This window comes from Panthera leo, chromosome F3 (assembly GCF_018350215.1).
Source record: "Panthera leo isolate Ple1 chromosome F3, P.leo_Ple1_pat1.1, whole genome shotgun sequence".
Taxonomy (NCBI): domain Eukaryota; kingdom Metazoa; phylum Chordata; class Mammalia; order Carnivora; family Felidae; genus Panthera; species Panthera leo.
The window spans coordinates 47,116,593-47,143,194 of NC_056696.1; the positions used below are offsets into that span (position 1 = coordinate 47,116,593).

Consider the following 26,602-nt stretch of genomic DNA (forward strand, 5'->3'; position numbering starts at 1 on the left):
GTTTTAACCCATAGTTTTAAAATTATAGGACCTATCAACAAACTGAAAGGTATCAGAGTAATGACACCCAACGAACCTTTCTGTATGTATTACATATATATGCATATACATATGCATATATGTCCTCTGTAGTCAACTCTACATTGATTCTGGGTTTGGCCATGGGGCTTGCTTTGTCTAATAGGACAAGAGCAAAAGTAACAAAAGCAGACACACACACACACACACACACACACACACACACACACATACACCTCTCACTGGGGCTTCTTGTATTATTTCTAATGTGTGAAGTCCAGGTAATAAGCTGTAGACATGCAGCCCAGATGACAATCAACAGTAACCACCTAATGTTCTGTGAGTCCATCCAGCCCCAACTGAATGACCAGTCACACGAGTACCTCCAGTAGAAAACAGTAGTAGAAACATCCAGTTGAATCCAGCCCAAACTGCAGAGCCACAGAATTATGAGAAAAAATATTGTTGGTGTGTTAAGCCTCTGGTTCTGGAGGTGTGTGTGTGTGTGTGTGTGTGTACAATTATAGACTGTATAGAAATAGTACCTTGAAATGGAGCACTGTCATAACAAAAACCTAAAATACTGCTTTGTCTTTGCGACCATCAGCAGCAGGAGAGGCTGGTACTAGAGGAGGAACAGCAGGGAGAGGCCTAATGTCAAGCCTGGAGGAACATCAAACAAACTGCTACTGTGTCTGTAAAAGTGGTGAGGAAACTGCTGTGGAGGATGGGATACTGGGGACCCAAATGTGTAGAGACAGAACAAGCGGGCAACATGAAAGTTCCTGGAAAGACAGTAACTGTACCTAAGGAGCTAGAGGATCTGGCTAAGGACATGTTCTAGCCACATTTGCAAAATAGCTGCTGGCTTCTTTTAGCTGGGTAGGATAAGGTATGAGAACAAAGAGAAGAGATAAAAATGAATCATTCATGTTGCAAGGTCAATTTGGAGGGAAAAAATGGAGGCGTCACGACCAGCTGGTTTGGAAAATAAAGCTTTTCCATCTCAAGTCTCTGGGTCTGGCAAAGATTCTGAAGCAATAAGTGGCCTCAAGGTAAAGATCAAAGCAAAGATATAGTAGCAAAGGCTTTTCTAAAGATCTCAGAGAGATTTAAGCTGTGCCTAATAGATCTTATCAGCTTGACAAAAATGGAATTCAAAAAATCATATGAATATTGTTACATAGTTGCCTGACACCCCTAAGGTAGAGAGAAGTTTGTCATGAAATTAATGTGACTTTTGGGGCAGGGAGTAAGCCTTCCAAAATGTCATAGGAAACTCACAAAGTTATTTAAATAAGGGTACTATTAAAAACCCTGCCAGCTTGGACTGAGAAGCAGGGGCTGAGGAAATTCGAAATTAAATGAGGTCTCTTGGCCCCATTTCTGAAACAGACACCGCAGGAGGGTTGCTTTGCTGCAAACATGAACCATTTCTTTTGAAAAAGGATGGACAGTCTAAAGGGTAGAGCCAAGAACTACAGAGAAAGCCAGGCTAAGAAAGTGCTCCTAGGGAGCAAAACTGGGGCCCAAATCAGAGACCATTCCCTGCTGTTAGGATAAGAAAACCGGAGACATGTGCCTGACTTTCACAATTTCTCTGAACAAGCTCTTCCTCTCTATTGTTTTAAATGGGAGCACACATTCGTTTTCTATTGCTGCAGTATAAATTACCACAAACCATCGCCTTAACAGAACGTAAATTTATTATCTCACAATGTCTATGGGTTAGGAGTCTGGGTACCAACAATTTGCCACGTTCCCTGTTCAGAGTCTCACCAGGCTCAATTCCAGGTGTTGAGCAGACCCATCATCTCTTCCGAGACTCAAGTAACTCTTCCAAGATTACTGTTGGCAGAATTCAGTTTCTGGTTGCAGGACGAAGGACCTCAACTACTGGAGAACACCTATCATCCCTGCCACATGGTTTTCTCTACGAACTGGTAGTGTGTTTCCTTCTAAATCAAAAGAAGCATGTGTCTGATGCTTCACCTTCTTTTAAAAGACTCACCTGTTCAGATCAGGACCACTCAGGGTAATCACCCCTTTGATTAACTGAAAGTGAAGTGATCAGTAATCTAATCCTATGAAAGACCATCATATTCTCTGGTCCCATCCCCACAGAAAGAGAAACAACTATTCAGGGCATGTACACTAGGAGGAGGAATCTGGGGGGCATCTTAGAATTCTGCCTACCACAGAGTGTAACCATTTGGAAACAGTATGCAGCCTGGATAACTTGTCTTTTTGCTTCAGAGAACTTTGAAAGAAGAGGACGTACATCGTGTACATACAGACTTGATATGCTCACAAAATAATGGATTATGATCCTGAATCCATGATTAGATAAGACTTGGGGGACCTTATAAGTGAGTATACATTAAATGTGAAGGGTTAGGAGTCATTTGGGTCCAGTGACACAATGTGATGGACTGTTAAAATAATACCCATACCCATGCATCACTGTTCTCTATATCCATGTACTTATGAGGTTTCCTTTCCATTTACATTGAATTAGTCTTGCTTTCCCCAACATATCAGCAAATATCACGCAGACACTTTAATTTTTTTTTTTTTTAACATTTATTCATTTCTGAGACAGAGAGAGACAGAGCATGAACGGGGGAGGGTCAGAGAGAGAGGGAGACACAGAATCTAAAACAGGCTCCAGGCTCTGAGCAGTCAGCACAGAGCCCAACGCGGGGCTCGAACTCACATACCGCGAGATCGTGACCTGAGCCGAAGTCGGACGCTCAACCGACTGAGCCACCCAGGCGCCCCTCACGCAGACACTTTAAAAGTGTTCGTGCTTCCTGCTAAAAAATCAAAGAACTATAAACCCATGTTGAACTCTTGATAGTAGGTTCATTTTCCATAGTGATGTGGATTAGCGAGTCTGAATCAAGTACTTCATTTGTATTTGAAGATTAAGCAAATGATAAATGTAGGAAATGGGAGATTTGTTTCTTTCTGTTGGAAAAGGAAATTACAAATATTTTTAAAGAGATGCTAGAAGAGCCTTGTGCTAATTAGATTAGAATTGGAGGATTCTAATGTCTGTCTATGGTTTTTAATACCCACATACAGGTAGGTAAGCGGGTGGGTTGATAGATAAGATAGATATCAACACATGTTTGCTGAGGATACTTAGAAGCAATGACAGCCTGGGAGCAATGAAAATATCAATACCCAGATGTTTTCTAAATAGCATACCCTAGTTATAGGAAGCAAAGCTTCTTAGAGAAATTCAAGATCCCAGAGGTGGAGCAGAGAAAGTATAAGATTATCATGGAATATCTTAGTATGAAAGGAATAAAAAACTACCAAAGATTGATGCAGATAGATCTAAAGATTACAGAAGACTGCTTGAATTTCTCATTGTAAAAAAATGGCAAATAGCTATCCTACTTATATCCTATGCTAAAAAACATGAATTCCCGTGATAGAAAAATACCACATGTAAAATACTAATTGGGCAAAGAAAAATAAAGTCTCAACAATATGATTGATCCTCAACATTTCAAAAGGCAAACTCTGATAATGTGGGCTATTACACGTTTGTTTTCAGCACCTTTTCCAAAATGTATTTTTGGTCGTAAGAATAATACATTAAAGAAAGTTTATCTCTTTCAAATAAAATGTGAATGTGAATATATTACCTGTTTTTCTCAGAAATTATTTCAATATTTGATCTCCATGATAATAACAGTGCTGTTCAAAGCATCTCGCATACAATAATTAAACCTCAACACTTACCCTATTTATTAATATTATTATTTCCTCAACTATAAAGATGAGGAAAGTGAGACACAGTAACTTTCTCAAAACCATGCAGTTAGTTAATGGTACAGCTGGGATATAAGCCAAGACAATCTCACTCCTGATGTTAGATTCTTACCCATTACACTGTTCAGCCTTTAATTGTGATAATAATGGAATAATATCTTCCCCAAATACCCATTGCCAGCTACCTTTCCCCTAGATAAGGAAATACTTACACCTTTTAAAAATGAAGTGTACCAGAATCCTCATTTATTTATCATGACCCGATTTGCTTCCCTGGCTATTATGCATTTGGGGAATCCATTAAAGCTACTCTCTCATCTCAGTAAGTAAGTAACTAAGTCAGTAAATAAATAAATACCTCCTAATAAGAAAAGGTTAACTTCTGTTGTTCATCCATTACATAAACTATTATTAACTGAACTTTTTCATGTCCCAAATCTGATTCTGTCAAGGGATGTTTTCATTAAATGAAATCATCACCTTGGTAACAATATTTATAAACCCCACACTTCAAAACAAGCTAAATCATATTTTTTAATTGTGTGTTTAATTCCATCAAATGTTGAAACTTCTAAAGACATTTAGAATGCAGAATACAGTTTAAATTTCTCTCAAACAAAAACAGCTTTAAAATAATCCACCTAAACTAAATATTCTGAATACATACTGCTTGATGTTGATGTTCGCATCACAGAAACAGCCACAAGGTATATAGTCATGTATATAATACATGTATATCAACACATATATAAACAGTATATACACAGAGGTAGTATATAACTGTCAGTGTGAGTTAAAATAACAACAAGTGAACATCAGCCAGCATTGTATATTTAATTTGGAAGCTTTTTAGATATGCACTTAAAGTGATTGAAAGGATTCACAAGATTCTTACATGCTCTCAAATACATTTTTCTAGCAAATAATTATCCTCTGAAAATGTTATCATAGGGTTCAAGCTCATGTATTATTTAAAAAGCAATCTTGTAACTCATTCAACTGTTCATAGGTAAAAATCTATTAGATAACAGTAGCAGAGGCACAGAGTTCTTCCCCCCACCCCCAGGAAAACCAAAGATAACCAACATGGTCTTTAGAAGACCATGCTTACTCTAATAATAATAAAAACCCTGTTTATGAAAAATAAATAAATGACAGTTATCACTATCCCTAATGTTATAATAATATTTAAATTTATTTTTGATAGATCAAAACAAAATGTTTATCACTAAATACATTTTGTTATTGAATTATAAAAGAATAATCTAAAAACTCCAAATAGCACCCACACATATCTCATTAATAAATCATATTCCTTTTCAATTTAAGTTTACTTCTGCTAAGGATAGTTTTCCATTTTCATTGTCTGAAATTTTTGAAACTATAGGGACATAACAAAATTAAAATAAAAAATAAGACTACCTATAGATTAAAAGTGAACAGCACTCATTTTTTTAATCATAGTTGATACTTAATGTTACGTTAGTTTCAGGTGTACAGCATGATGATTCCACAAGTCTATAGGTTATGCTATGCTCAGATGGTAACTACCACCTGTCTCCATACACTATTGCAATACCGTTGACTATATTCCTGATGAACAGTAATCATTGTAATAATTGTGTGTGTGTGTGTGTGTGTGTGTGTGTGTGTGTGTGTGTATATATATATATATATATATATATATATATATATTCAGAGCGTTTGTGTGTGCATGCACGTCTTCAGACCAAGATCTATAGAATTTATTCTCTTGATTTTGAGATTTAAGAATATATCACCTGGTGGGGTGCCTGGGTGGCTCAGTGGGTTAAGCGTCTGACTTGAGCTCAGGTCATGATCTCACAGTTCATGAGTTTGAGCCCCGTGTCTGGCTCTGTGCTGACAGCTTGGAGCCTGCTTCTGATTCTGTGTCTCCCTCTCTCTCTGCCCCTCCCCTGCTAATGCTCTGTCTCTCTGTCTCTCTCAAAAATAAACAAACATTAAAAAAAAAAGAATATATCACATAGTGAGAATGAGTCTCTTTTGAGAGATACTCAACTAGAAAATCTACATAAAATACAAAAGAAAATATAACAAAAACAGTGTTTGAAGACACAGGTAAATTGATGAGGCAATTCGACTTTAGCAGAAAAAAAAAATCACAGACATGAGAAATCTCTCAAAAAGGAGGCCATCATACTGCATCAATATTGTCTTACAGGATATTTGCTGATTCCAGGCAAATCGGAAGTTGTAGGTGTGGGCTGGGCACAGCACTGACAGTTTTACATTAGTTGAGCAGAAAAAAAAAAAAAAATTAGAGACTTAAAGGCTGAGGACTCTAGTGAAACAAAAATGGAGAACTGAGGTCAAAAATGTACCAGATGTTCTACCAAAATTATTATGGAATTTTCAAGCAGTATAGAGTGGAGACTAAAATGCAAGGCAGAGATTTTCTGTAAATTATCATAGTTTTCTGAAGCCCTGAGGTGTTGAGAAGACAAGTTTTATTCTTATCTTGCCAGGCTGGTGGGTCCCTGATAAATACAACAACTTATGAAACTGCTGGGCGGGTGAGACAACAATGTAAAATGCAAGCAGGAGTAAATAGTAAGTGTCTAAAACTGGAAATTGGGTTAAACTCAGCTCAATCCCTGCATTACCCATTTTGCAAAGAAAAGAGTGATCTCTCTCTAGAGGCATTTACATCATCTAGAATTTTTATAATTTTTTTTGTCACAAAGTCTGGCTTTTAATAAAAATTTTGCCAAGCAAACTAAGCACGACACAAATGAGGGTAACAAAAAATGTCAACAGAAGTTTACCTACAGATGATCCATATATTAAAATTATCAAAGACTTTTAAGGTTCCATGCTTAATAAGTTCTAGTTAACAAAAAATAAGATTGACAAAATAGATAAAAATTTAGAGCACTTCTCCAAAGAATTGGGATTCATAAAAAAGTCAAAGATAATTTCTGGAAGTGAAAAATACAATAACAAAAGTTAAGAATGCAGTAGATGGGTTTTAAATTTTCATCCTAAAGTGCTGACTGTCAATCAAAAGGGTCATATTCCACTAAAATATTTTTCAAAGTCAAAGTAAAATAATATTTTTGAGCACACAAAAACCATGTGAGCATTTGCATTAAAGAACTATTATAATAGCTTGTAATATAAAATATAAAAATAAATAAAAGCAAGATGTGTAATAATCCTACATTGAACACTATAAAACTTAACTGAGAGAAATTAAAGATGACATAATAAATGAAGGGATACCCCGTGATATAAATTAGAGAGTCAGTATTATAAAGATGTCAATTCACCTCAAATTCTATGTATAGATTCATCAAAATCACAATAGAAAGTACAGTATTTTTAAGTTGAAATGCTATTTTTTTAATGTGTATGCCAACATGAATAACCTACGACAGCTAGAACAAACCGGAAGAAGAACCAAACTGGAAAACTTACACTACCGGGTATCATAACATTATAAAGTTACACTGGTTAGAATACAGTGATACCGCCAGATAAATAGAACACAGGAAAAAAATAGATAATCTGGAGACAGACTTTTTTTAAAAGATTTTTTTTAAGTTTATTTATTTATTTTGAGAGAGAGAGAAAGAGAGAGAGAGAGAGAGAGACTGAGGAGAGGAGGGGCAGAGAGTGAGGGAGAGAGAATCCCAAGCAGGCTCCACACTCTCAGGGTGGAGCCTTACATGGGGTGTGAATTCTCTGTGAGATCATGACCTAAACCAAAATCAAGATTCAGACACTTAACTGGCTGAACCACCCAGATGCCCATGGAGACAGATTTTTATCTGAATTATAAAAAGGAGCCACTTAATTGCTACAGGGAAAAAAATAGTCTTTTTAATAAATGATGCAAGGTCAATTGGAGATTGATTTTATATATATATATATATATATATATATATATATATATATATATATATATATAAACACACACCAACTGATTATATATCACGTAATATTAACTTTAGATGGATTGTAAATCTAAATGTGAAAGTTAAGACAATGAAGTTTATAAAAGAACACAGAGGAGGATATATTTATGACCTTAGGAGTAAATAAAGATTTTAAATTAGGAAACAAAAATTACTCAATATAAAGGGTAAAAAAGGAATTGATAAACTGGGCTATAATAGAATAGTTAAATAGTAACATATAATATATATTCCTTACATATTAATAACAAAAAGACAAACACAATGGAAAAATAGGTGAATGATTTGAATACTCATTTCAAAAAAGAGGATATTTGAATAACAGATAAACATATGGCAAATTGTTCAACTTATTGGTAATCAAGGAAATAGAAATGAAACCACAGCAAAATATTGCTCAAACCAACTAAAATTGCTCAAAAAGCAAAATATGGAGCAAGTATAACCCTTATTTACTGATGGTAAAATTTTAACCTGATACACATCTTTGGAAAATTATTTGGCTATAACTACTGAAACTAAGTAGACAACACATTCCTACACATATACATAACAGAAATACAAAAACTTGTCCAATGAAACACTGAATTTTTACTATCATAAAGACTGAAATATAATAAAAATCTGGATGGTTACTAACAGAAAAATGAATGCTTATAACATGATACACAAGAGTACCACAGACCGAGCAATGAGAATGAATGAACCATTGCCATGTAACAGGAATGGATCTCACAAACATAATACTGAGGGGGTAAAAAGTTAAGAAATGTAAACGTGTCCTGCATTATTTAATTTATTTTAAAAATGCAACACTATGGTGGGTGAGGTAGGGATGTCAGTGTTACTTTGGGGTGAAAGACTGATGGGGATGCAAGACCAGTTTCTTGGATTCTGCCAATCAATGCATTTTAGATCACATACACCTCCATCTACATTTTAAAATCACATTTTTAATATACAAAACGTTTTTTAAATGAGGCAAATAGAAACATCATGAATCTATAGACAGATAAACAGAATTTGGTTACAATTGAGTCTTGGTTGTATGAGCATGTTCACTATGTGGAAAATCATACAACTTACGCATTATGACTTACACATTTTTCTATAAGTAAGTTTTACTAGAATGGATTTCTAAAATAATGCCTTATGCTTATCTTGAAAGGAAGAAGTATTAAATAAAAGGTGCTAAGTGTGCTAAACAGAAAAAATATGCAGCCGAGAATCCTTTATCCAGCAAGTCTGTCATTTAGAATAGAAGGAGAGATAAAGGTCTTCCCAAACAAACAAAAACTGAAGGAATTTGTCACCACGAAACCAGCCCTACAAGAGATCCTAAGGGGGATCCTGTGAGACAAAGTACCAGAGACATCACTACAAGCATAAAACATACAGACATCACAATGACTCTAAACCTGTATCTTTCTATAATAACACTGAATGTAAATGGATTAAATGCGCCAACTAAAAGACATAGGGTATCAGAATGGATGAAAAAACAAGACCCATCTATTTGCTGTCTACAAGAGACTCATTTTAGATCTGAGGACACCTTTAGATTGAGAGTGAGGGGATGGAGAACTATTTATCATGCTACTGGAAGCCAAAAGAAAGCTGGAGTAGCCATACTTATATCAGACAAACTAGACTTTAAATTAAAGGCTGTAACAAGAGATGAAGAAGGGCATTATATAATAATCACAGGGTCTATCCACCAGGAAGAGCTAACTATTATAAATGTCTATGCGCCAAATACCCGAGCCCCCAGATATATAAAACAATTACTCATAAACATAAGCAACCTTATTGATAAGAATGTGGTCATTGCAGGGGACTTTAACACCCCACTTACAGAAATGGATAGATCATCTAGACACACAGTCAATAAAGAAACAAGGGCCCTGAATGATACATTGGATCAGATGGACTTGACAGATATATTTAGAACTCTGCATCCCAAAGCAACAGAATATACTTTCTTCTCGAGTGCACATGGAACATTCTCCAAGATAGATCATATACTGGGTCACAAAACAGCCCTTCATAAGTTTACAAGAATTGAAATTATACCATGCATACTTTCAGACCACAATGCTATGAAGCTTGAAATCAACCACAGGAAAAAGTCTGGAAAACCTCCAAAAGCATGGAGGTTAAAGAACACCCTACTAACGAATGAGTGGGTCAACCAGGCAATTAGAGAAGAAATTAAAAAATATATGGAAACAAACGAAAATGAAAATACAACAATCCAAACGCTTTGGGACGCAGCGAAGGCAGTCCTGAGAGGAAAATACATTGCAATCCAGGCCTATCTCAAGAAACAAGAAAAATCCCAAATACAAAATCTAACAGCACACTTAAAGGAAATAGAAGCAGAACAGCAAAGGCAGCCTAAACCCAGCAGAAGAAGAGAAATAATAAAGATCAGAGCAGAAATAAACAATAGAGAATCTAAAAAAAACTGTAGAGCAGATCAACGAAACCAAGAGTTGGTTTTTTGAAAAAATAAACAAAATTGACAAACCTCTAGCCAGGCTTCTCAAAAAGAAAAGGGAGATGACCCAAATAGATAAAATCATGAATGAAAATGGAATGATTACAACCAATCCCTCAGAGATACAAACAATTATCAGGGAATACTATGAAAAATTATATGCCAACAAATTGGACAACCTGGAAGAAATGGACAAATTCCTAAACACCCACACTCTTCCAAAACTCAATGAGGAGGAAACAGAAAGCTTGAACAGACCCATAACCAGCGAAGAAATTGAATGGGTTATCAAAAATCTCCCAACAAATAAGAGTCCAGGACCAGATGGCTTCCCAGGGGAGTTCTACCAGACGTTTAAAGCAGAGATAATACCTATCCTTCTCAAGCTATTCCAAGAAATAGAAAGGGAAGGAAAACTTCCAGACTCATTCTATGAAGCCAGTATTACTTTGATTCCTAAACCAGACAGAGACCCAGTAAAAAAAGAGAACTACAGGCCAATATCTCTGATGAATATGGATGCAAAAATTCTCAATAAGATACTAGCAAATCGAATTCAACAGCATATAAAAAGAATTATTCACCATGATCAAGTGGGATTCATTCCTGGGATGCAGGGCTGGTTCAACATTCGCAAATCGATCAACGTGATACATCACATTAACAAAAAAAAAGAGAAGAACCATATGATCCTGTCAATCGATGCAGAAAAGGCCTTTGACAAAATCCAGCACCCTTTCTTAATAAAAACCCTTGAGAAAGTCGGGATAGAAGGAACATACTTAAAGATCATAAAGGCCATTTATGAAAAGCCCACAGCTAACATCATCCTCAACGGGGAAAAACTGAGAGCTTTTTCCCTGAGATCAGGAACACGACAGGGATGCCCACTCTCACCGCTGTTGTTTAATATAGTGCTGGAAGTTCTAGCATCAGCAATCAGACAACAAAAGGAAATTAAAAGCATCAAAATTGGCAAAGATGAAGTCAAGCTTTCGCTTTTTGCAGATGACATGATATTGTACATGGAAAATCCGATAGACTCCACCAAAAGTCTGCTAGAACTGATACATGAATTCAGCAAAGTTGCAGGATACAAAATCAATGTGCAGAAATCAGTTGCATTCTTATACACTAACAATGAAGCAACAGAAAGACAAATGAAGAAACTGATCCCATTCACAGTGGCACCAAGAAGCATAAAATACCTAGGAATAAATCTAACCAAAGAGGTAAAAGATCTGTATGCTGAAAACTATAGAAAGCTTATGCAGGTAATTGAAGAAGATATAAAGAAATGGAAAGACATTCCCTGCTCATGGATTGGAAGAATAAATATTGTCAAAATGTCAATACTACCCAAAGCTATCTACACATTCAATGCAATCCCAATCAAAATTGCACCAGCATTCTTCTCGAAACTAGAACAAGCAATCCTAAAATTCATATGGAACCACAAAAGGCCCCGAATAGCCAAAGTAATTTTGAAGAAGAAGACCAAAGCAGGAGGCATCACAATCCCAGACTTTAGCCTCTACTACAAAGCTGTCATCATCAAGACAGCATGGTATTGGCATAAAAACAGACACATAGACCAATGGAATAGAATAGAAACCCCAGAACTAGACCCACAAACGTATGGCCAACTCATCTTTGACAAAGCAGGAAAGAACATCCAATGGAAAAAAGACAGTCTCTTTAACAAATGGTGCTGGGAGAACTGGACAGCAACATGCAGAAGGTTGAAACTAGACCACTTTCTCACACCATTCACAAAAATAAACTCAAAATGGATAAAGGACCTGAATGTGAGACAGGAAACCATCAAAACCCTAGAGGAGAAAGCAGGAAAAGACCTCTCTGACCTCAGCCGTAGCAATCTCTTACTCGGCACATCCCCAAAGACAAGGGAATTAAAAGCAAAAGTGAATTACTGGGACCTTATGAAGATAAAAAGCTTCTGCACAGCAAAGGAAACAACCAACAAAACTAAAAGGCAACCAACGGAATGGGAAAAGATATTTGCAAATGACACATCGGACAAAGGGCTAGTATCCAAAATCTATAAAGAGCTCATCAAACTCCACACCCGGAAAACAAATAACCCAGTGAAGAAATGGGCAGAAAACATGAATAGACACTTCTCTAAAGAAGACATCCGGATGGCCAACAGGCACATGAAAAGATGTTCAACGTCGCTCCTTATCAGGGAAATACAAATCAAAACCACACTCAGATACCACCTCACGCCAGTCAGAGTGGCCAAAATGAAGAAATCAGGAGACTATAGATGCTGGAGAGGATGTGGAGAAACAGGAACCCTCTTGCACTGTTGGTGGGAATGCAAATTGGTGCAGCCGCTCTGGAAAGCAGTGTGGAGGTTCCTCAGAAAATTAAAAATAGACCTACCCTATGACCCAGCAATAGCACTGCTAGGAATTTACCCAAGGGATACAGGAGTACTGATGCATAGGGGCACTTGTACCCCAATGTTTATAGCAGCACTCTCAACAATAGCCAAATTATGGAAAGAGCCTAAATGTCCATCAACTGATGAATGGATAAAGACATTGTGGTTTATATACACAATGGAATACTACGTGGCAATGAGAAAAAATGAAATATGGCCTTTTGTAGCAACGTGGATGGAACTGGAGAGTGTGATGCTAAGTGAAATAAGCCATACAGAGAAAGACAGATACCATATGGTTTCACTCTTATGTGGATCCTGAGAAACGTAACAGAAACCCATGGGGGAGGGGAAGGAAAAAAAATAATCCTATGACTTCTAATGGCATATATACCTTGATGACGCCACAATTTTTTCTCTGGTTCAAATATTTCCCCAAACTATATACAGTAAAACCTTGGTTTGTGAGCATAATTTGTTCCAGAAATGTGCTTGTAATCCAAAGCACTTGTATATCAAAGCAAATTTCCCCATAAGAAATAATGGAAACTCAGATGATTTGTTCCACAACCCAAAAATATTCATATAAAAATGATTACAATACTGTAATATAACACAAAATAATAAAGAAAATACAAAATATAGGGGCACCTGGGTGGCAGTGGCAGTTAAACTTCTGACTCTGGCTCAGGTCATGATCTCGTGGTCTGTGAGTTTAAGCCCCACATCAGCATCTGTGCTGACAGCTCAGAGCCTGGCGCTTGCTTTGGATTCGTGTCTCTCTCTCTCTCTCTGCTCCTTCCCCACTCATGCTCTCTCAAAAATAAACATTAAAAATTTTTTAATAAAGAATAAAATAAAAACAAAATACAAAATATAAAGAAAATTAAACAAATTCACCTGCACTAACCTTTGAAAACCTTCGTGGCTAGTGTGAGGGAGACAAGAGAGAGGAGGGTAATTGTATAGGACGACTTTCACTATCACGAATGGAATCACTGCTATCTATTGGTCCAATGGAATCTTTTTCTTTTTGTGCAACTTTAACAAGGAATCTACCCAATGACCTAGAATGAAGCAAAGCATTCCTAAGCTTACTCTTGCATGGAAAAGTAAAGGACTATCCATAGGTGCTTTGAAGTGATAAAAAATACACTAGAGCCATTTGTGGACACATTCCAACATTCTGAAAAATCATTAGTTTCTGCCAAACACCACAGTCTGAGACTGAGCATTCAAGCATGGGAGATGATCACCCACAATCCTGCAGTGAGTGAGTGAGACAGAGAAGAACCATTGGCTCGGTTGTGATCATGTGATGTTTGCTATCACATACTATTTGTATTGCAAGACATTGCTCATTTATCAAGTTGAAATTTATTAGAAATGTTGCTTATCTTGTGGAATACTCATAGAACAAGTTACTCGCAATCCAAGGCTTTACTGTATATCCTTCCACTAAGTACACATGTCCAAAATGGAAATCTTGATATCCCATACCCAACATGATCCATCCCCAGATTCTTACTTCATTATATGTCAATCCTATTCATGCAATTGCTTAAGCCAAAAACCCTATAAGCATCCTGACTGCTCTTTCTCATACTCCAGATAAAAACAGAAGAATATCCTGTGGTGTCTGGGTGGCTCACTTGGCTAAGCATCCAATCAAGCCCCACATCAGGTTCTGCACTGACAGCATGGGGCTTGCTTGGGATTCTCTCTCTCTCCTCTCTCTCTGCCCCTCCTCCCCCCCCCCCACTGTCTCTCAAAATAAATAAATGTTAAAAAAAAAAAAAGTAAAACAGAAGAATATCCTGTCCTCTGCCTTCAGAATATATCCCATGTCTGATCATTTATCAACAACTGTACTGTCATGTTAATCCAAGCCACCACCATCACATATCCAACTATGCAATAGCCCCCATATTGGTATCCCTTATTTATATTCTATAGTATATTCCCCTTATAATCATTTCTCCATACATCAGTCTGAATAATCATTTCAAAACACAGATCTGATGGTGTCTCTTCACTGCTTGCAATCCTCCAAAGTTCATACTTCACATAAAATTGGTAATCTTTACTATTTTCCAAAATGCCCTACATGATCTGGCCACAACACTCTTTTCAGGAATCATTTTCTACTGTTCTCTCCCAGATGACCATGTTCCAGCCACACAGGCACCTTGCTCTTGGTACTGAGCATATGTTATCTTTTAACAACAACAATTAATTCCTTCTAGAGAAGGTTTGTATTGTATTTGCCTCATTTAGAATAGGTTCTATGTGTAAGCATTCACTAAACATTTCGTATTGGTGATGTTGCATGGCACACATTCTTTTGAGTCAGTTCCTGTTTATCCAATACCAGTTTACAAAATTTCTATTTTCCTTCTATATTCAGACAGTATCTTCCCAAAGAGAATAATTAACTCAGACTTCTTTCTGAAAGTTGACAATTTTCTTGAAAGTCTCATATATTCTTTTTCTAAACTATATCAGATTCTAGAATTCTATTATTAGGAAATGCTTTAGTTAAAAAAAAAAGGAGGGGGGAATTGCTTTAGGAGAATAGTCACCCAAATTAATAATATGGAGTTAGTTTGTGTACATTCAGAAAGGAAAAAAAACAATCACACTTAAGTCCATATTACACACCATGTTTCAGAAAGGCAATGCAGTTAAGAATTCAATAGCCCTCATGACATTAAAAGGAAATGTTCATACAATTACTGACTTTATGGTTCTTAGTTTTTTCCTGAGGGAAAGTCAATAAAGGAATAAAGGAAATATACTTTTAACTATATTGGCTTTATATGAACATTTTGTTTATTTTAATTGCTAATATTGTTTAAACATACATTTCTTTTATCTTAAAGCACCATTATCAGCATCCTATTGTTGATGAAATAATGGATTGGTTCCATTTAATTCTCTCAAATTGGCTAATAAATGAATAATAAATTAAGTTACTGCTCCTTTATAGTTTCCCGCCTTCTCTCACATATTTTCTTCTGTGGTTTGTATCTACTTTCTTCCACTAATAATATGTTTCAATAAAAAGATTCATAGTCATCATTCTCCCTGATCCTGAGATAGATTCTTCCTTGTTAATATATTAAGATTAACATATTAACGTTGGTCTCCTTCTCAATTGTTCACAAATGTGGAACTAACTACTAGATGCCCAATCTTTCTCTCCCTGATCAACAAGATACCATCTGGATAAAAGAATTTTGTATTTGCAAAAGCATAGGGATTAGAGATAGTGGCTTGTAATCCCTTTTACCTGCCCAATATGGTTCAGCCAGTTTCTGCAGAATACCTCCATCCCTTTTCTTATTCCTGTGTACCTTGTGGGCTACATGTTTTATCCCTCAAAGAGCACTATAGAAACGAGGAAGCTAAAAGAGAAGGAAAGGGTGAAGCTATACCTGCAGGCCACAAAGGAAGAAGAAGAGGAGATTAGAGTCAGAAAAGGAAGGGTATCTGCTTTGTTCTTCCTAGTCCAATATTTGGTAACAGACCTGTGCTCTAGTTCTGTCTTACTCTTTCTCTTCACTTTACAGCAAAATTACTAGAATGTGTTTCTTTGTGTCAGACAAGTTGACTGTTCCCCTCAGTTAACACTGAAGTTTCTCCTTCTTCCTCCAGTTACTGGCCACATCTGAATAACCTCCCCTCCGACCTCCCTAAATCTGATATCAACAAATTCTGGCAAGGAACCAAGTTTATTTGCTATAACTCTATTTGATCTTAGACTCTTATTACCAGGCCCCTCCCTCAGGGGTCTAAACTCAAACTCTATCTCCTGTAATTCCCACTAGTATATAGGTAAAGCTCCCACTCCCACATTGTCCCCACTTTGGGTTGTGTTTTTTTACTTATAGGCAAACATAAGATTGGCACTCTCTATCACAAAGCTACTTGGACAACAATGGAGCTGAATATTAAGCTGAATAATGATATTAATTGTCAAACCCACCAAGTCCACTATGAAAATGTAAGCATCCTGATCTGGGAGGACTAGGAGACTGAGACATGAGTTTGAGAAAGCCAAGTATATGCACTAAAAAAAACCCTTGAAATCCTAGGCTTCCTTCATTCACAGGACCTTCAGAAGTAGCCTACTTCTTTATATTTCAAGACAACATGCTTCACTCAGGTTTGACTCTGCCTCACCTCCTAGCCATAAGATCAACAATTAGGATGGTCACTACACAACCTGACAAAGAAAGGGCAATGTCAGCTAAAGGAGCAATGATACTATCTCTTCAGTGATCTGGAGGACTTAGTCCACATATACTGATGGGGGAGGAGTGGATCTGGTAAGAATTTGAACAAAAGGTCAGAACACGGAGTTGGCAAATGTTATCAATATGGTAGCAACCTCCTGGGTTTAGAGATTAACAACATCAACCTACCAATTGACTATAATTTTAGGAAAGTGCCTTACAGACACTTTCGGTGAGTAGGGTACTGGCATTATTAGGAAAAAAGTGGTAGATGTTCTTGGTATGTCAGAGCTGATGGTAGGATACATTATCATAAATTTGACCATTTGAGCAGCACAGGGCATGACATAAAGGAGACAATAATGATGTTTAACTATCAGAGGCAAATTGTTTGCAATTATTATAAAGAATATCAATATCTGAGTAGCAAACAGGTGAACGAATCCTTAGAAATCTTTGGGGATGGTCAAGAGACCATGAATTCCCTTGAGATAAAACATATAAGTAACCAAAAAAGGTACTGTTTAATCTACACAAAAGAAAAGAGCCTGGGCAATTCATAGCTACCTTGGTTTAAAGTCACAAACTATGCCAATTCAGATCTGAACCAGTTTTCACAACTTAAACTGACTGACTAAAGAAGTAACCAGGAGTCCAGGAGAAGGAACAGACAAAATTATGGCAATTATACACTGCAATGCATCCCTCAGTTCTCCCCCCAAAGGACTTATGGCTATTTACTAGAATGACTTTACTCACAAAATGGGACCCCCAAACTTTTCAAAGAATTTTGGCTTTGACAATATAAAGACTCTGGTCCCTACAAAATAAAGCTTCCATGAAGTAGTATAACAACTGTGCAAAAAAAACATAAAAAGCCATAACTGCTGCCCCAATCACTTTTTTCTCTTTGTTCAAGGAATCACCAATCTGATTCTCAGAAATTAATGCTTTGGTTACAAAATGAGGGAAGGGAGGCAAGAACTGTGAAATGTCTGAGATTTTTACCTTGCTTATAAAACAAGGAGTTATCCTGACACAGTTTCATAGATGTTAGCAAGAAACATTAGACTTCTGAGTCAGAGACAAAGAACTCTGTTACTCAAGGCACAATAGATACCTTAACCTTCCTGTTACCATCAGTTCCTTCCACCTACCATCCCCCCAGGCAATATGAAAAGGCCCATCTGATGTCCTGAATGTAGAGGTTTTGGATTATATCTGAGGAACCTCAAGCTTAGAAAGCTCCAATCTCTTAAACTGGGGTGTTTGCAAGCCGGCCTAACTATTGCCATGGAAAGACAAATTATACAGTAAAGAAATCCTTATGCCCTCTCCCCTGGAGTGAGATACTATCTCTGTCTTCCAATGATGTTTGCTGTATAAACATCCTTGAAAAGATAGTTCAAACAACACAACTTAATAGAAGTCATTCAAGTATGAAACAGATCTAGGGAGAATTATCTCCTAATAATAACCAACCCTCATTTCTATATCAAATCACTAGAATTTCCCCATACATGTATACTGTCTGCCACTCTGATTCTGATTTGACTGACAGGCCCCAAACCAAATCAGTTTGAAATGTTTTATGTGGCATTTAACTAAAGCTACTACCAATACGACCTTAACAGCAAAATGATAACAACTTGTACTATTGATTCAACCTTGTAGCCCACACTCTCAGCTGAATAAACCCTATAAACCATCAGCATTTAGCTTAGAAAGCCAGGTGGCATTCTCCCTAAGTGTCTGTATTGACCTTTCTACTTGGTCCGAAACATCAATTCAGAAACAGCAGGCTGTATTAAAGATCTCCCAGACTCCACCTTGGACAAAAAGTAAGACAATTCAACCAATTGAGCCTGACCTGTCTGGATGTCTTCCATGATTTTAAATACTTGAAGGATTCTTATGACTAACCCTAAGGTGCAAATCACTATTTTTTCAGGAGGATGAAATTTAATGCCTAGTTCCCCATACAAGGAATACAATCTCAATGATACACAAAATGATACACAAGGTACTTCTGGAAAGAAAGGGACACTTACCACGTTGTGGACCCCCCAAGTGGGACTACTTTCATTCTGTCATTTCATGGAGTGGAAATGTCACCTTGCTATTCGCATGAACAAACAGGACAGACTAGAATGACTTTCTTCGAGAAGTTTCTCCAAAAACAGATGAGACTCAACAATTCCAAGTGAACTAGGAAGAAACCATATGGTCTACCAGTTGGCTGGGGTGCACTTTAGACATACTATCAACCTGTGCCCTGCAGGTCAAACTTGAGGAACCCCAAAGAAAACTTTTGGGTTTTGTTGCAGTTATTGCAATGTTACCATTCCCATAGGAGAGTAAAACATTTTTATTTCTAAAATAATTATAAAAGGTTAATCCTTAGAAACTTATAGTTTTTAAATATAACTGAAGTGATAAACATACTTTTTATGTCTCTATCACATGTAGCAAAATGGCAGTAGACTACCAAAAATTCACATATGAATTAGTCTGTTTATAAAGTAATATTTTACAATTAACATAAATACTTATTTTTCTACATATATTAGGGAGTAATTAAAATGACAACTTGGGCAATATTAGAGCTCTGACTTAATTGAGGGATGTTTGGCTGATTACAAACAGTGTATTCATTTTATAAAAATGAAATTCTAATTAGTGTTGGCTTCCTGTCAAAATCAGTAATTAACAAAGTTGTCAAAGTCAATCCTATTATTCATCTTGATAATGAAATTATTTAAACATCAAACATGAATGTTCTATTAGCTTGAGGAGTATAATTGTTGTTAACATTGCTCATAGGGCTTAATAAACATATCACATCAGCTACACTATCTACCTAAATACCTGTACACAGATGCTTATGATTAAGAACTTGTGAAGCTTTGTAAGATTAAGTATGTGACTGAGATTGTGTTACAAATAATATTTTTCTTGAGTTGGTACATGTGACATGAGAAAATATGGCTCTATTTTTCTGAAAGTGAACCAGAATGTGTTTTTATGATCTGCAAAACTAACCTGCATTTATTTAAACTGTTCAATTTTATGACTTTGGCATATCCATGAAACCATTATCCATTACTAAACATACCCATCAATGCTGAAAGGTTCCTCCTGCATATTTAATTCCTCCTTCCAGCCCTTCCCCATCTAAACCCTGTTTCCAGGCAACCACTAATCTGTTTTCATTTCTTATCATATATTTGATTTAATTTATTTTTTTTAATTTTTTTTTAACGTTTATTTATTTTTGAGACAGAGAGAGACAGAGCATGAACAGGGGAGGGTCAGAGAGAGGGAGACACAGAACCTGAAACAGGCTCCAGGCTCTGAGCCATCAGCCCAGAGCCCAACGCGGGGCTCGAACTCACGGACCACGAGATCCTGACCTGAGCTGAAGTCGGACGCTTAACCGACTGAGCCACCCAGGCGCCCCTATTTGATTTAATTTAATATGAATTCAAACACAGAGTATGATTTTTGTCAGGATTCTTTCACAATAATTATTTTGAGATTCACCCATAATGTGTTTTGTACTAGTAAATAATTATTTTTTGTTGCTAAGTAGTATTCCAATGTATAGCTATATCATAGTTTGTTGATGCGTTCAACTTTTTTTGGACATTTGGGTTATTTTAAGGTTTTACTATTACAAAGATACTAGAATGGTAATGCACAAGTCTGTGTATTGGGACATATGTTTTTATTTGGTTTGGATAAATACCTAGAAATACACAGATGATGGTAGATCTATCTATATTTTACATTAATTTTTTTCAAACTTCTAAACTTTTTTCCTAAATGAGAAAACTTGTACCATTTTACATTCCTACCCACAGGATATAAAAGTTTCAGTTCCTGCATATCATTGCAAATGGTTGGTATGATCAGGTTTTTTTTTTTTTTGTCCATTTAAAAAAATAATTTTTTTTTTTTTTTCAACGTTTTTTATTTTTTTATTTATTTTTGGGACAGAGAGAGACAGGGCATGAACGGGGGAGGGGCAGAGAGAGAGGGAGACACAGAATCGGAAACAAGCTCCAGGCTCCGAGCCATCAGCCCAGAGCCTGACGCGGGGCTCGAACTCACGGACCGCGAGATCGTGACCTGGCTGAAGTCGGACGCTTAACCGACTGCGCCACCCAGGCGCCCCTAAAAAAATAATTTTTAATGTTTATTTATTTTTGACAGAGAGAGACAGACAGAGTGCGAGCAGGGAAGGGGCAGAGAGAGAGGAAGACACAGAATCCGAAGCAGGCTCCAAGCTCTGAGCTGTCAGCATAGAGCCTGACATGGGGCTTGAAGCCACAAACTGTGAGATTATGACCTGAGCCGAAGTCAGTTTGTTCAACTGACTGAGCCACCCAGGCACCCCAATTTTTCTATTTTTACTACTCAAATGTGTAGGTAGTGGTATTATATTGTAGTTTTAATTTACATTCCCCTAATGACTAATGATTTTGAACACTTTTCATGGACTTGTTTGCCATCTGTGATTTTCTTTGGTGAGTTATCTGCTAGAAATATTTTGTTCATTTTTTTATTGATACACCATTTTTTATTATTGAGCTTTGAGAATTATAATTTTGTATAGAAGTCTTTTTTTCAGATATGTGATTTTCAAATATTTTCTCCCAGTCTTTATCTTTTAATTCCCTTAATAGTATCTTTTTAAAGACATTCTTATTTTTTAATAAGTTCAATATATATATATGTATATATTTATATATATAATAAATCATACTTTGGCATACACATAGGATACATAGTTTTTCTCTAATTTTTATTTTTAGAAATCTAAAAATGTGTAGCTTATTTTCATGTTGATGATACATTTTGAGTTATTTTTATTACACTGTTCAATGTATGCATTTAAGACTCTTTTTATGCATACTGATATATAAATGTCCCAACACTTTTGTTTTAAAAGATTATTCTTCCTATATATTCTTTCTCTATGTACATTATCTCTCTCTCTGTATATAAACATATACATATATACTCACATATCTCTGAACTGTCTGCTTTCTTTCATTCATCTGTTAATCTTATTATCTTTATGTTAGTTCCATATTGACATGGGATATAGAGGTTTATAACGAGTCTTAAAATCAGACATTGTGTATTCTCAAAATTTTTGTTTGCAAAGTCTTTTTGCCTACATTAGGATATCTGAATTTCCAAATAATATTTGAAATCAACTTACCACACTTTCTTTCTATTGTAAATAGTTTATTTTAAATTTTGAGGGTACTTATTGTTAAGTATATTGTTTTTAAATCTAGAAACCATATTCTCAACTACAAGTTCTAGTACTTTTTTTGTTGTTGTTAAATTCCATTGAAGTTTTTACTTAGCCAAGGGTGTATTCTGTAAATAAAAACTATTTTACTTCTTACTTTATTCTTAGCCAGAATGCTTTTATTTTTATTTTTTTCTTACTGCATTTGCTAGCCCTTCCAATTCAGTATGAAATACAAGCGATGAAAGCAGACATTCTTCCTTTTTCCCTGACCTTTAAAGTATTTAGTCTTAATCATTACACATGACATTAGCATTAAGTTTTTCACAGAAGCCCTTTGTCAAACTTCCGTTAAGGAAGTTCCCTTGTATTTCTATTTGTTAAGAGTTATTAGGAATGGCTTTTAGATTTGCCTATTTTCTATGTTGTTGGACTTACTGTCATAAAATTGCTAATTATAGCCCCCTTATTAACATTTTACTCTCTGTACAACCTGTAGTGATGTAACCTTCTCATTTCTCGTATTTGTCATGCGTGTTTTCTTTTTCTCATCAGTCTCGCCAGAGATCTGTCAATATTACTGATCCCCTGAAAGAACCAACTGTTCTCTTCGGCTATTTTAGAGCCAGCAGCATCCCAGGCTCCACCCCCGCTGCTGATGCCACTGGGACTGCACACCAGCACCCTGACGGACAGCGCCGCCTCAGTGCAGGGCATGAAAAAGTATAGCAACATAGAGAAAAACAAAATCAACGTGCAAAAATCAGCAGGATGACAGTAAAATGTTTATTGGAGGCTTGAACTGGGATAGAAGCAAGAAAGATCTATCTTTCCCCGATCTGAGGATGTTGTAGGCTGTACAATTAAAACAGACCCAGTGACTGGAAGATCAAGAAGACTTGGATATGTGCTTTTCAAAGATGCTGCTAGCATTGATAAGGTTTTGGCACTGAAGGAACACAAACTGGACGACAGACCAGTTTGATAGACATCCAAAAGGCCAAAGCTTTAAAAGGAAAAGAACCCCCCCCATCAGGGTTTTTGTGAGTGGATTGAGCCCAGATACTTCTGAAGAACAATTTAAAGAATATTTTGAAGCCTTTAGAGAGACTGAAAATATTGAATTCCCATGGATACAAAAACACATGAGACAAGACGATTTTGTTTTATCGCGTGTACAGAGTCAGTAAAGACATCATTAGAAAGCAGAGACCATCAAATTGGTTCTGCGAAGTGGATCAAAGTTGCACAACCCAAAGAGGTATATAGGCAGCAACAACAACAAAAAGGAGGAAGTGGTGCGGCAGCTGAGCTGCACCTGCAGGAGGAGTGGTACCAGGCATCATGGATGAGGTAAGCACCACAACTGGAACCAAGGATTTAGTAACTATTATGATCAAGGATATGGAAATTACAATAGTGCCTATGGCGGTGATCAAATCTATTGTGGCTATGGCAGCCATGCTTATACTGGATATAACTATGACAACTATGGACATGAATGGACAGGGATATGCAGACCACAGTGGCCAACAGAGCACATATGGCAAGGCCTCTGGACGGCATGGCAATCACCAAGACAATTACCATCCATACTAAAGGAGGACATTGAAGAAAATGGCAGGGGGTTTCTAAAGTTAACCCATCTTGTAAGACAGCATTGAAGATTGGTCATCTGTTGATCTGAGATCAGTTGTACAAGACACAACTGTGTCCAAATATATACAGCCACCAATTAGTTTTCTTTGTTTATACGTTGTCTTTTGCTATCTGTTATAACTGGATATAGATTTGTGTTTATATGAATTTTATTTGTAGGATTTCATGTTGAACCTCAAGTAAATGCTTCCTTATGTGAAATAAATAAAAATAAAAGAACCAACATCTGGTTACCGTAATTTTTCCTATTACTTTTCTGCTTTCTGTTTAATAATTTCCATGTTCATTTTTATTATTGTATTTCTCCTTTCTTTGGGTTTAATTTATTCTTCATTTTCTAGTTTGTTTTTGTTTTTGTTTTTATTTAAATGAATGTTGTGGTTCTTGATTTGAGACCTTTCTTCTTTTCTTATATAGGTGCTTACTGTTATAAATCATCTCCTAAATATTGTTTTAGTGGAATCCCACAAATTTGGATAAATAGCGTTTTCAGTTTTATACAGTTAAACATCCAATTTAATTTCATTTCCTCCTCAATGTCTAGATTATTTTATTTCTTTTAAATTTAATATTCAAAAATTTGGGAATATTCAAGATTAATTTTAAATTGAATTCTATTATATTCAAAGAATATACTTTGTATAGCATAATTCTTTTAAAATTTTATTAAACATGTTTTATTGTTCAGACTAAGGAAGGAAAGTCCTGTTAAATATTTGATGTGGACTTTAAAAGAATGTAGCTTCTTTTATTGGTGGAATGTGTGCAAATTTCAATTCATTAAAATGCTGGTGAGTCTGCTACATCCTCAGTGATATTTAGTCTATTTGGTCTATCAAATACTGAGAGTGGTATGAAAATATTTAACTGTAACTGTAGATTTGTCTTCTTCTCCCTGGAGATGTATCATTGTTTGTTCTCTGTATTTTGAAGCACTGTTATTAAGTGTACAATAATATTAGGGTATTTTTATGACCTACATTTTGTTTCATATCTTGTTTTTAAGATATGTTAGGCAGGTCTAGGGTAGCATTTAATCTGTGTCTTTTTTTTTCCCAATATATGCACGACATAGCATTTAGTCTATATCTAAGCATCTTCCACTCCTAAGCAAGAGTTTTTTATGTACTATACCCACAACTCCATAATATATGGTAAAAACAGGCCCAGTTTTTGGTCTTATGTGAGTACTGAGTACTGTTTCCTTTAATCCTTTCTTGTGGCTCTTTTCCCATTCTCAAGGAGTGTCTTCACTACTTCAAGTGTGAGCTCATCATTACTGAAGGGGACCTTCTGCAAATATTTGGAGTTCTCTATGAATCCCTCTCCTTTCCATTCCCTGCCCTGTAAACTTTATCTTTAATGACTTCCCTAAAATCTTAGCTACATCACTTCAACCTAGAGAGTCAGCCAGGCTCTCCCCAGGTACCTGTTCCCTGCACCACAGACTGGAAAATCTGTCAAGGTGGTAGCTGGAGAGCTTCCCCCCTAACCTTGTCTGTTTCCTGTGTTTAAGGATCACTCTTCTATATTACCTAATATTCAATGGCTTGAAAAACATTACTTCATACATTTTGATTTATTTTTTAATTATTTCACTCAGAAGGATAAATTTGTCCCTATTTCCCTATCTTGGCTGGAAGGAGAATTCCTCAAAATGCTTCCTATTAATAGTATTGGAAGATTATTTTGCAGCTCACGATAAGACCTGCATATTTTGTTTTTAGGTACAGAAAAAAAAGATACCTTTTTTATGCTGCTTCCTTTAAATACTAATGTTTTTTTTCAGGAATTCAGTTCCTTCTAAAAATAAGACCTAGGGTATATAATGATGAACTTGTATCCTGTAATAAGGAATATACACAGGGGGGCTTCTATACCTTTTTAAATCAATATCAGATGACAGAAGTTCTTAGATGTATATAACTATACTTTAGATTAAACTTGACCAATAATAAGCATGACTCTAAAAAAGATACAAGAAAATATAATCATGAAATATAATTCTCTTAGGTTAGCAAATAACTCCCCATTTTTATAAACATATCCGTTGAGATACACATATGTCCAAGAATAGGTTGTATTGTATTGTCACACTAGAAAATATGCGAGTCTCTCCAGTAACTAGCTCAGTCATGCTACCGTCAAAAATAGGCATAACACTGGCATAAGCAAAAACACTAATAATGTTAAACATGCTACCCTCGCAAAGTTTATGTCATATTTATTTTATCTGTGGGGAATGGACAGCAGTAGTGTCACCCATGACCTTATTAAACACACACACACACACACACACACACACAGGAGATTTAATTACTTCTATGTGAAGAAAAGAAACACCCAATTATGTGTGCTTTTCTCACAAAAGAGTCTATGTAAAGCCAAGAAAAGAGAATGGTATCGGGACTGAGTCTAATTAGACTTTTAATCCTTGCTCTTCTGTTTACTAGCTAAGTAAATTGAGAAAGTTACATTTCTAAGCCTAAATTTTCCTCAATTGTAAAATGAAGACATAATAAATTTATAAAAGGTAAATGAGATAAGATAAACTAGACACTAAACACAGAACTGATTTATGAAGATGTTAAACAAATATGTAATTTTAATCATAGGCAGAGATCAACTGAAATTCTGTAAGAATTAACTAGAAATAATAAACATGTTTTTAATGATAATAATTAAATAAAAAATGTCTGGTCTGAAAAGATGATGTTGACCTTTACCCCCCTGCTCTATCCTGCTAAATCACAGTTACAAACTCTG

At 36.0% G+C, this 26,602-nt stretch overlaps 1 pseudogene; it reads left to right on the forward strand.

The window, feature by feature from the left end:
* The first annotated feature begins 977 nt into the window (after positions 1 to 977).
* LOC122211544 lies at positions 978 to 23,779 on the forward strand (annotated as a pseudogene).
* Positions 23,780 to 26,602: the final 2,823 nt, after the last annotated feature.